This window comes from Amblyomma mixtum, chromosome 3 (genome assembly GCF_055824585.1).
Source record: "Amblyomma mixtum isolate Tamu chromosome 3, ASM5582458v1, whole genome shotgun sequence".
Lineage (NCBI taxonomy): Eukaryota > Metazoa > Arthropoda > Arachnida > Ixodida > Ixodidae > Amblyomma > Amblyomma mixtum.
The window spans coordinates 342,150,262-342,161,352 of NC_143014.1; the positions used below are offsets into that span (position 1 = coordinate 342,150,262).

Genomic DNA, 11,091 nt, shown 5'->3' on the forward strand with positions numbered 1-11,091 from the left:
TTAATATGGATATCCCATGGCTCGGATATCCTCCACAATGTCCTGCGGCAGCTCCCTGATATTAAGGCCTTTTTCTATGATGCCAAGTATACAAAGAGTCTTCAATGTAGGTTTAAAGTCCAAGACAAACAGATCACAATGGTCTCTAAGTGGGAACTCAACAAAGAGAAACTCGTCCATGTACACATAGTTCCAGCAGTTCTTTCTCGGACTCTTACCGCCAAAGAGAAACAGCCTGTCACCAACCAGTACGCAGCACTGACTCCTTCTTGCACACGGGCCTGGCCGCTGAGTGCTTACCAAGCTCCACCGCGAGGTTTCGGGGCTGTACTTGTGGATGGTTCCATAATGGGCCATCAGGGTCTCATTGCTGCCGCCAAAGATGTACAGTTCATCCCTGTAAACAAAGGAAGAGTGGCTTGCACGGCCCACGGGGAGCTGGCCAGTGGTCTCTGGATACTCCCAGCTGGCGGTGACCGTGTCTAGGTAGGCCAGGCGGTGGGAGTATACCTCGTTGTGAGTTTTGAGTGGTCCCTGAGCATCACTGCAGCCTCCCCACACGTACATCCGCTCCCCGATGGCCGACGCAGAGTGGAGACACCGCCACAGCGGCGGCACGCCTTTCGTGCTCACAGGCTGCCACTGCATGCTTTCCAAGTCCAGGGCATGCACGTCTTGCAAGAGATGATCCACTTGGAGGCCACCGAAGACGTACATGCGCTGGCCTATGACGCAGGCCGAGTGGCCGTCACGCGGCGATGGTACCGGGCCGCATACCTTCGTTCTCGTCCAGATCCTTGCGTTCGGGAGAAAGCTGTACAGGGTGTTGCAGTGTCCACTGTCGTCTCTCCCTCCCCAGAGGTACACACGATCACGGTAAACCACAACAGTGTGGCCGTACCTCCTGAAGGGCACATCTTCGGGGATGGACTCCGTCTGTAGCGGTCTCCACCGCAGGAACACGGTGTCCAGAACATGGACGACAATCGGTTGGCGATTGCGGTAGTCCTCACCCGTGCAATGGCCGCCAAACGAGTACACCTTCTCGTCGACGGCTACCGCCGCGTGGTTTACGTGGCGCGGTCCACCCTGCAGCCGCACCGTCCACATCTTAACGTGATGACTTCCTTCTTGCCGGACAGCTGCCACGCCTTCTGTTTCTTCTTCTTTTTCTCGACTTCTTCTTCTTCCCTCGACCAGCCTGGCCACGAGCTGGGGTTCGAAATTCTTCTTCTTCTCTTTCAGTAAAATAGGGAGAAGAAGAATTTCGAACCCCAGCTCGTGGCTCGAAATCTCGTGGGCCTTTTTTCTCTTCTCCTGTAAGTCTTGATGCCAATGCCATATGGTGCAATTTTAGCCGACTTTGCGCATTTCACCTTCGACTTTCGGCTATTTCATCCCCGATATTCTCCAGTGTTGCCTTCGCCAAACAATCCTGGAAACAGGGCTTTCAAGAGCACATTGTGCATCATCGGTGACTTTCATATCTCGAAGCTCCACCTGTGGAAACCACCCAGCAACGCAACTGACGAGGCGGTCGTGCACTACCGCGCCCCAACAAATCTGGTGCGAAGTGCGCTCTATGGAGGATCACGGCCTGTCTCGACGCGCGCGCTTTTTTCCTGACTGCACCACCACTGGTCACCGCGAGAGGGCACTGCGAGCCAACCGTCTGACACTTGACAGCCGTGTTGTGCGGACGCATGTTTAGGCGCTGTCGCATAGGTGAGTGTGTTATTTTAATACTTTGAAAGTAGGGTGTGTTTAGTTTTTAGGCTGTTAGGATAAGTGCAGGATAAAGACTAGAATCCCGCTCAGTGACATATATAGCGGGCCGGGTCTATTCTAGTCGGCATCTATAGTTCTTCAGTGCTTATTTGTGCGCCGACGCGGTGGCTCAGTGGTTACGGCGCTCGGCTGCTGACCCAAAAGAGGCGGATTCGATCCCGGCCGCGGCGGCTAAAATTTTTTTGGAGGAGAAATTCTAGAGGCCCGTGTACTGTGCGATGTCAGTGCATGTTAAAGAACCCCAGGTGGTCGAAATTTCCGGAGCCCTTCACTACGGCGTCTCTCATAGCCGGAGTCGCTTTGGGACGTTAAACCCCATAAACCATACCAAACCAGTGCTTATTTGAGCGTTAACTTCTTTAGAAAGATAGTTATTCGTTTTCTAAGGGATCAATTGGCATTTGCGGTAGGCAGAATTTTATTTTTTTTTGCGCGCGTGTTTGTGAGTGTTTTTTTTTTGTTTTTAACCTGTAGATGTCCTAGCATTCGGTGGTAGCAATAATCGAGTGCTACTGAGATGGTTAAGCTACTGAAGTTTGAATGCGAGGAGTGTGAGGCGTCGTTGAATTTAAAAGAAACGCAGTTCAATCGGTGGCGGAGGCTGAAGGCGCAGATTTTATTTCCAGATGGTGCGTATTAAGTACACGCCTGGACAGGGCTGAACAGGCGAACACGAAACTAGTGCTACTTATAGACACTCTGGAAATAGAGTTACAGGTAGAGAGGGCAGAGAAGCGCAAACTTCAAGAACAGCTTGGTCAGTTGCAGTCCAAAATGGCTGAAACGGAAGCCACAATGGCGGACATTCGAGCGTCAGGCAAGTGGATGGGGCTTGCACTGGCATGGACAGTGATAAGAAGGAAAGTCGGACAGGTTCAGACAGGAACAGCCACGCACAGGGGGCAGCTTGGATGCGATGGAGAGAAGGGGACAGGCTAATCCCAAGGAATGATGTCGCAGTTACTGATAAGAGGCATCAAAATCCGGAACTTAGGAAAGAGCGGGAGAGTACCCTAGTGCTTACCGCTGGTGACTCAAACACGAGGAGCTGCAAAAGGGCTATAATGGAGCGTGTAAAGCGTGATAGGCGGGTAACATTCGGGGTATTCCCGGGGAGGACAATGATCGAGGTACTGAGAGAAACAAAAAGTGAACTTTCTGAGAATGTTGGAAGGCGTAACTTGGTAATGATATCGGCGGGGCTAAATCATGTCCTGAATGGTGACGCTGCAGAAGTAGTGAACAGATTAGCTGAGGGAGTGTACGGTATAAGGGCGATAGCACAGCAAGCGCAGATCGTCGTGTGCACAGTGCAGGAGGTGCAGGGAAGGAATGAAGAGGTTGCCAAGGACGTTCTAAATATTAACCGAGATATAAGGAAGTGAAGCGTCGAGAAACGCTTTGAAGTGGCAGACATAAACAGGGAAGCGGCAAGTGCACAGAGCAGGCTTGGGCAGAGGCTTCAGACGAGATGGCATCCATTTCACTGGAAGGGTTGGAGGAGAGATCGGCTGGCGCCTGGCAGGACGAGCGGTAGTTTTTTTAAGGGGTCCGCGGTGGCTCAGGGTTTAGGGGTAGGAAGAAGCGAAGTAGAAAATGTAAGAATGGCGGCTGAGCAAAAAAAAATGGCTACAAGAAGGCCCAGAAAGAAAACTACAAAAATAGAAATTTAACGCCAGGATCAGTTACATGAAAATGCAAGGGGGTAGAAAGAGAGCGAAATGACTGGAAATATAACAGCAGTTAAAGGACCAAGAAGTACGTGTTTACGCTCTATGCGAGGCACATCTGAGGGAACTAGAAGACCCACCTTTTTTATGTCTGGGAAGGGTGCGACAAAACAACAACGAAGAGGAAGGGAGTATGAGTAGGTATGATGATACATCAAGGAACAAATTGGCAAAGAATAAAATCAAATGTCAAAGAACACTTCTGGGTATCAGGTACAATTGCAGGTACATAAATACCCCCGAAAGCAGAAGATTTGACAGCCGTCGCCGTAGCTCAGCGGTAGAGCACCGGACGCGTAATTCGGAGGTCGTGGGTTCGGATCCCACCGGCGGCATGTGGTTATTTTTTTCTTCTGCTTTTCTAATCAGTTACCTTTAAGTGATAACATATTCAGTAATATTGATACAGCTCAGAAGTGGACGAAGAAGAAAAGCTCCGCCATCTCGCTTGTGACGAGGAAGAAGTGTTTCGCTTTCTTGCTGGTGACCGCTCGGCTGACTGAAACAGTTCTTGTGAATCTAACTGTGTGCCGTGTAATATTCGTGACAAATCTGGTGGAGGTGCTGGGTTCGCTTCCAGACCCGCGTAGGCTACCGACCAATACGGATCTCACCCCAGTTCACCAGCGCCGCGGCCGCCGCCTCCGTGGAGCGTCCCCTGAATTTAGACTCCAACCAGGGCGACACAACAGCGGTCTTCGGAGGCACCAGCTGCCATGGCAACTGAGACCACTCTCCCGGCGCACATCCTCTGTCATCAGCCACGAACACCCCCGTCGTTTCATGGCGACGTGATCGAGGACGCCGAGGATTGGCTCGAGATCTTCGAACGTGTTGCCCGTTACAACGGCTAGAGTGACAACCGTAAGCTCCACAACGTATATTTTGCGCTTGAAGAGTCGGCTCGGATATGGTTCGAAAACCATGAAGCTTCGTTTGCGTCCTGGGAAGCTTTCTGCCGCAATCTAAAAGCCACTTTTCCGAATGCAGACCGTCGAGAGCGAGAAGAAGCTGCGTTACACTCGCGCAACCAGCGCCACAACGAGAGTGCACACATGTGCTACGAAGACATGACCCGCCTTTTTAAGCGCGCGGATCCCAACATGACGGAAGAGAAGCTTCGCCACCTCATGCGAGGTGTCAAGCAAGAGCTCTTCGCAGGACTCGTGCGCAGCCCACCAAGCACTGTGGCAGAGTTCCTCACCGAGGTGGCCACTATGGAGAAGACGCTGGAACAGCGAGCCCGCCAGTACAATCGCGACGTCAACACCTTCCGGCCTGATCCCATCTCCATGCCTCCCGGTATCGACGCGGCCTTTCTACGCGAGTTGGTCCGATCTGTCGTCAGAGAGGAACTGCAGGCCTTCCGTACGCCGTCCGAGACGCGATCTTTCACGCCACTCAGCGAAGTCGTCCGGGACGAGATGCGCCTGGCAGCACAACAGCGCCAGATTTCCGAGGTTCCTCGCCAGCATGATGCAAGGCCCATGTATGCGTCCGTCCTGCGCCAGGCCCCTGGGTACGACGTCACTGCCGCGACTCCAGCAGTGCTCTCGTCGAGCTCCCCTCGTGGTGACGCTCCGTCAGCCTACCAGCGACCGCGAAAGAGTGAAGTGTGGCGTGCCCCGGATCGTCGGCCCCTCTGCTATCACTGTGGCGAGGCGGGTCACCTCTACAGGGCGTGCCCATACCGCCGCGTGGGCCTGCGTGGTTTCGTGCCGGACGACCCGTGCCCTCAGAACGGGGAACGACCGCAGGAGATAGCACTCCATCTATCGTCACGCCAGAACCACATCACGTGAGGCTACCAGGAGGCTCGATCACCGTCGCCGAGACGCTACCGTTCTCCAAGCCCCCGTCAAGCCGCAGGCTACTTACTCCGGACGCCGTTCTCCCAGTACACGCCGGGAAAACTGATTCCAGCGGCCTCTGGAGGCAAGGCCGCTGATGCTGGGACTTGTGAAGATCCTCCTGCGCCACTACCACGCGACGATGTTTCTCCGGAAGCGAGTAGCGACAGCATGCGACGCGCTACCTCCGATTTGTGCGTCAAAATTGACGGAATGGACGTGACCGCTTTGCTGGATACTGGTGCCGACTATTCTGTCATGTGCCTGGCCCTTGCCTTACAATTGAAGAAAGTATTGACGGGGTGGTCGGGGCCTAGCATTCGCACTGCTGGAGGTCTCCTAATTATCCCCGCCGGCAGGCGCACAGCTCGTGTCGATATCCGTGGTTTTGTGTACGTCGGCGAATTTGTAGTCCTCCGTGAGTGTTCGAGGGACTTGATCCTCGGTCTCGACTTTCTCCACACAAACAGTGCTGTCATTGACCTGCACGAAGCACGGGTCACGTTCTCGACTAAACGGGCCGTGGCGCGCACTGACACAGACGACGCACGCTTTACTGCTCTGCGACTTGTTGACGACGACGTAATGGTGCCAACCCGGTCCAGTGTGCTAGTGCTTGTAAGGAATGATTTATTCTACGACTACGAAGGTGTCGCTGATAGCCACGTACCCCTGCTGCTCGAGAAGGGAGTAGCCGTCGCTCGCGGGCTCGTCCAACTACAAGTCGGTTGTGCTAGTGTGCTCCTTACAAATTTTGCCAACGAGTTGCAGCACCTCGCCAAGGGCACGGCTGTCGCCCTCCTGCATGACTTCGCCGTGGTGCCTCAAGTCTGCGCAATGGAGACAAGCCCTCAAGACCAGGTTCCACCATGTCCTGTCCTTCCGTCCGTCAGAATCAATCCGGATTTGGCGCCTGAGCAGAAGGCTCTCCTCTCGGCGCTTATAACCGACTTCGCGGGTTGTTTCGCCACAAGCTCCAGAGTCGGTCGTACGCCTGTCGCAAAACATTGCATCATCACCGACGAGACCACACCACCCGTATGCCAGCGCACATACCGCATTTCTTCGACGAAACGCGAAGCCATTAAAAGGCAAGTGGACGTAAAGCTCGCCGACGACGTCATTCAACCGTCGACAAGCCAATGGGCATCACCGGTGGCCCTGGTGAAAAAGAAAGACAAGACCTTGAGATTTTGTGTCGATTACCGCAAACTGAACAACGTGACCAAAAAGGAGCTCTTGCTCCTGAATTTGCTCTGCCTTTAGCCCCAACCATATGCGTGCCATGCAGTACCAATTCAGGAGCAAGAGTGGCGGTGTCTTTGAAGTGAGGGGCGAGGGACAGCTGGCGGAGACATCTTCGTGAACGAAGGCGTTGATTTGTTCGAGCAGGTGGGAGTCCTGGGAAGTGAGACCAGCCAGGGCCAATGGGGAGACTACTTCATCGCAGACAGCGCAGCGCCGCGTAGAAGCTCAAGGACGGTGATAGGATTTTTCGGGAGGAGCATCTGAAATGTGTCGTCAGCAATGCCGTTAAGGGTGCCATTGATCCGAACCCCTTCGCGCATGGCTGAATTGAGGCGTTTCGAGGGGTCAACAATGTCCTCGATGTAACTAGTAAAGGCCTCTTTGGCGGGCTGAGGGCGATGAGGCAGCACTGTTCCACTGTTCGGCATGGAGCTTGCGCACTTCATACCAACTGAACACTTTCGAAAACTCTTAACAACTGACAAAGTGGGCAGGTCAGCCTCATGGTTGGGAAATAACAGATTAGCCAGCTCCGTGTGATACAAGAGGACGCTAATCATCTTGAAAGAATCGTCTCACTTGTAGCTGCTGACTCTTTCGTATGACGACAAGAAGTCGTCGAAGTCGTGGCCGGCTGTGCCACTTAATAGGCAAGAATCGCGCTGCCTTTGGACATTAGAACAGAGGACTGTTGTAGAGATCGGCGCCGATGTCGGCATATTCTCCGCAGGCGTGGTGAACGCAGGGGGCAGCATACAGCTGCAGAATTCTAGGGTGGTTTGGGAAGCATTCAGCACCTCCACCAAATGTAGGGATGTATTTTCAGGGTGCTTATAGACCAAGGAGCTGCGACGAACCTTACAACGCAGAATCAGGCATAGCCAGAACCAAGCGAGACGGGAACTTCCTCGTCTTCTGGCGCAATGTATTCTCGCCGCACGCAGGTAGCGGAGATGGTGACAGTTGGCATGCCAAACCATCGATATTTTCGAAAGATGTTGACAAAGTTATTCGTAAAGGAATGCACTCATTCTTGAATAATTATGGTAGGAGTCGTTTCAGTTTTGTTTTACAAAGAAACGTTGAGCAGAAAGTTCACTACAAGCGCAATAAGAAATATTTCTACAACTTCGTAACAAAGGCTGTTATCTTAGCTCAACGGTTAAAAGCTACTAGCCCGTGACTGAGCCAGATTTTCGAAGTACGAGGCTCATCACAAAGCTAAGGGGTCTAGTTCTTTTATAAATCGAAAGAAATGTTTAATTTCAGCGATTTACAAATCACTTAAAAGGCGGGCCATTCGTCTACTTTTCCGCATAATCGCCGTTGCGGTCTATTCATTTTTGCAGGCACTGGGGCAGTTTTTGTATGCCCATGTCGTACCAGCTGGCCGCCATGCAGTTGAGGAAGCATTTGACCCCATCTTTCACTCCGTCATTATCGCTGAAGAACCTCCCAGCGAGATGTTCTTTTAGCCTTGGAAACAAGTGGTAGACACTTAGCGCCAAGTCTGGACTATAGCGTAGGAGGCTGATGACGTCCCATCCAAACTGTTGCAGGAGAGTGACTGTTTGCCAGGCAATGCGGGGGCGAGCGTTGTCGTGAAGGCTCGCGCCCTTGTTCAGCATTCCGTTTCTTCGATTTTTAATCGCCCGTCTGTGTTCCTTAAGGGTCTCACAACATCTGTCCGCGTTTACTGTGGTGCTAGGAGCCATGAAGTCTACCAACAACCCCTCTTCGATCCCAAAACACAGTTGCAATGACTTTGCCGGCAGACTCTGTTCGCTTGAATTTTCGCGGCTTGGGCGAAGAGGAGTGCCGCCACTCACGTGATTCTTGTTTGGCCTCAGGTGTGAAGTGGAATGCCCAGGTTTCGTCACCCGTAACAGTGAAATCCAAAACGGTAGCCTTTTCATCTCCATAACGCCGAAGAAATTCGCAGGAGGAAGTCAGCGCGTTGCCGTTCGTGGTCGTCTGTGAGCATTCGGGAACCCATCTTAGACATACCTTCCGATATTTCAACTTTGCTGTCAAAATCCTAAGAACAGTGCTTGCAGAAACGCCAGGAATTAAAATTCAGAGTTCATAGAGTGTGGTCCTCCGATCTTGCCGCATCCATTTTTCGACCTTCGCGACTGTCTCATCAGAAATTGACGGTCTCCCGCTTCTTCTTCGAGAATTTCAGTGCGATCAGCTGCGAGCTCCCTACACCACTTCCGGATGTTTTTAACATCCATGCATGACTCTCCGTACACTTCCGTCAAATGGCGATGAGTTTGGATTTGTTGAGCGATTTTGCGTTCAAAAATCGATTGGCCGCGCGAACTTCGCACCTGGCGTTAGCGACAAACGGGAGCTCCATTTCAAATGGCTACCGTGCCAAGACTGACAGTCCCTTTCGTGCTGAGTCATAGCTTGCTTCGTCATTAGCTTGATTCGTCATAGCTGTCGTCATTAGAACGACCCCCCTCTCCCCGGTGAATTACTTCTCCAACTTTGCATTGGAATTTACATTTTCATTCTATTCAACTGATTTACACATGAAAAATCCTTCGACTGCGTCCTTTACTGCCATTAAAAAACAGAAAAAATGTTCTTAGGCACACAGTTTAGGAGCATTGACTTCTTGTCACTAGGTGGCTCCACACTATGTTATTCTTCTTGGGAGCTGCGCTAGCCAGTCCCAACTAAAACTGTAGTTGCTAGGACGGGTGGCAGTGCGGCAGGTGAACCCGTAGCGTACGCAGAGCTTTTGCGGACGCGCAGCTAAAACTGCCGCATTTCAAAAAGCGACGGCCCCTATTTGCCTGCCGCCGCTGGCTTAGCTTTGGCTTGGCTTGGACTCGTGGTGGATAGCAGCGATCAACATGTCATTGAAATCAGCATTAATGTTTTGAACTCTGTTTTCATTTTCAAAGCAATACTGTTGGAAACGTCTTGAAGCATACATCGAAATTTTTGTATGCTGTACTCTCTCTCCCTCGCAATCCCCATAATTTGCAAATGTCATTAGTTTTGGCCGTGCAGCAACGGGCCGAAAAAAAGACGTTAGGACGAAAAAATATAATTCCTTGAGAAGGACATTAAATATGTCATGTGCCCCGCAGGCATTAGGCGGGCGGACGAGATTAAGAAATTTGAGGGGATACAGTGACCGCAGCTGGCAAAGGACAAGTTTAATTGTACAGACATTGGAGAGGCTGTTGCCCTTCAGTGGGCGTAGTGAGGCTGATGATGATGAGAACTTAGTGGGCGAATTCATTTGAAATATACTGGGTATAAGTTGTGAGTTATTCGTAATTTCTGTTCCTCGCATCCATTTTGTAGCGTCTAGTGCGTCGATGAAAACATGCTGCCAGCAGTACATTGTTATTTTGAGACAGCCCTCCTAAATTTTACAAAAAATCAAGTGAAAACAAAGCAAAAAGCTAAAATGGTTGCGTTCCGCACGCTGCCCAGCCTCGTAGCAGAGTATCATCGTGAAGGGCGCTCGTGGGCCGCTGTTCATGGCTTCGCCGTGTTCGAGGTTTCCTGCTTTCAAGAAGCGCCAACTAGGCCGAATAATTTGGTGCGAAAACAAGCTTGTGCGGTCCGGGAGCTTTCCGGCTTAGCAGCAAGCGAGGTGCCGCGGCCTGGCTGGTCGCAGTCCTTGCATACTGCGATAGCACATTAGAACCAAACGAGGCCTAGTGGGCAGCGGGCTCACACTCTCATGCAGCCCCCGCCAACTTAGTTAACAATAAATAGTAATAAAAAATCGCTGTGGCTTAGCTTGGTTTAGCCCGGTAATTGCGAAAGCAATATCCGTACCTTGCCATGGTACAGCTGGTAGTGTAGCTGTTGGTGGTGCTTGTGGTTAGACTTGTGGTGATGCATCCGTTATACAATCCAAACTAATACAATCCAAACCAATATAATCAAATACCATCCAATCCAATCCATTTCTATCCAATCCAATCAAATTCAATCCACTCCAATCCAGTCCAGTCCAATCCAGTCCAATCGAATCCAATCTAATCAAATCCAGTCCAATCCAGTCCAATCTAAATTCAATGTAATCCATTCTAATCCAATCTAATCCAATGGAAACCAATCCAATCTAATCCAATTCCATCCAATCCAATCCAATCCTATCCATTCCAATATAATCCAATCCAATCAATTCCAATGCAATCCAATCCACTCCTATCCAATCTAATGCAATCCAATCCAATGCAATTTACTGTAATGTAATGTAATCTAATCTAATCCAATCCAATTCAATCCACTCCAATCCACTCCAATCCAGTCCAGTCCAATCCAGTCCAATCGAATCCAATCTAATCCAATCCAGTCCAATCCAGTCCAATCTAAATTCAATGTAATCCATTCTAATCCAATCTAATCCAATGGAAACCAATCCAATCTAATCGAATCCCATCCAATCCAATCCAATCCTATCCATTCCAATATAATCCAATCCAATCCATTCCAAT

General features: G+C 50.9%; 1 pseudogene; it reads right to left on the minus strand.

Annotated features, from left to right (window-relative positions):
* LOC149356161 (kelch domain-containing protein 3 pseudogene) lies at positions 1 to 1,137 on the minus strand (annotated as a pseudogene).
* Positions 1,138 to 11,091: the final 9,954 nt, after the last annotated feature.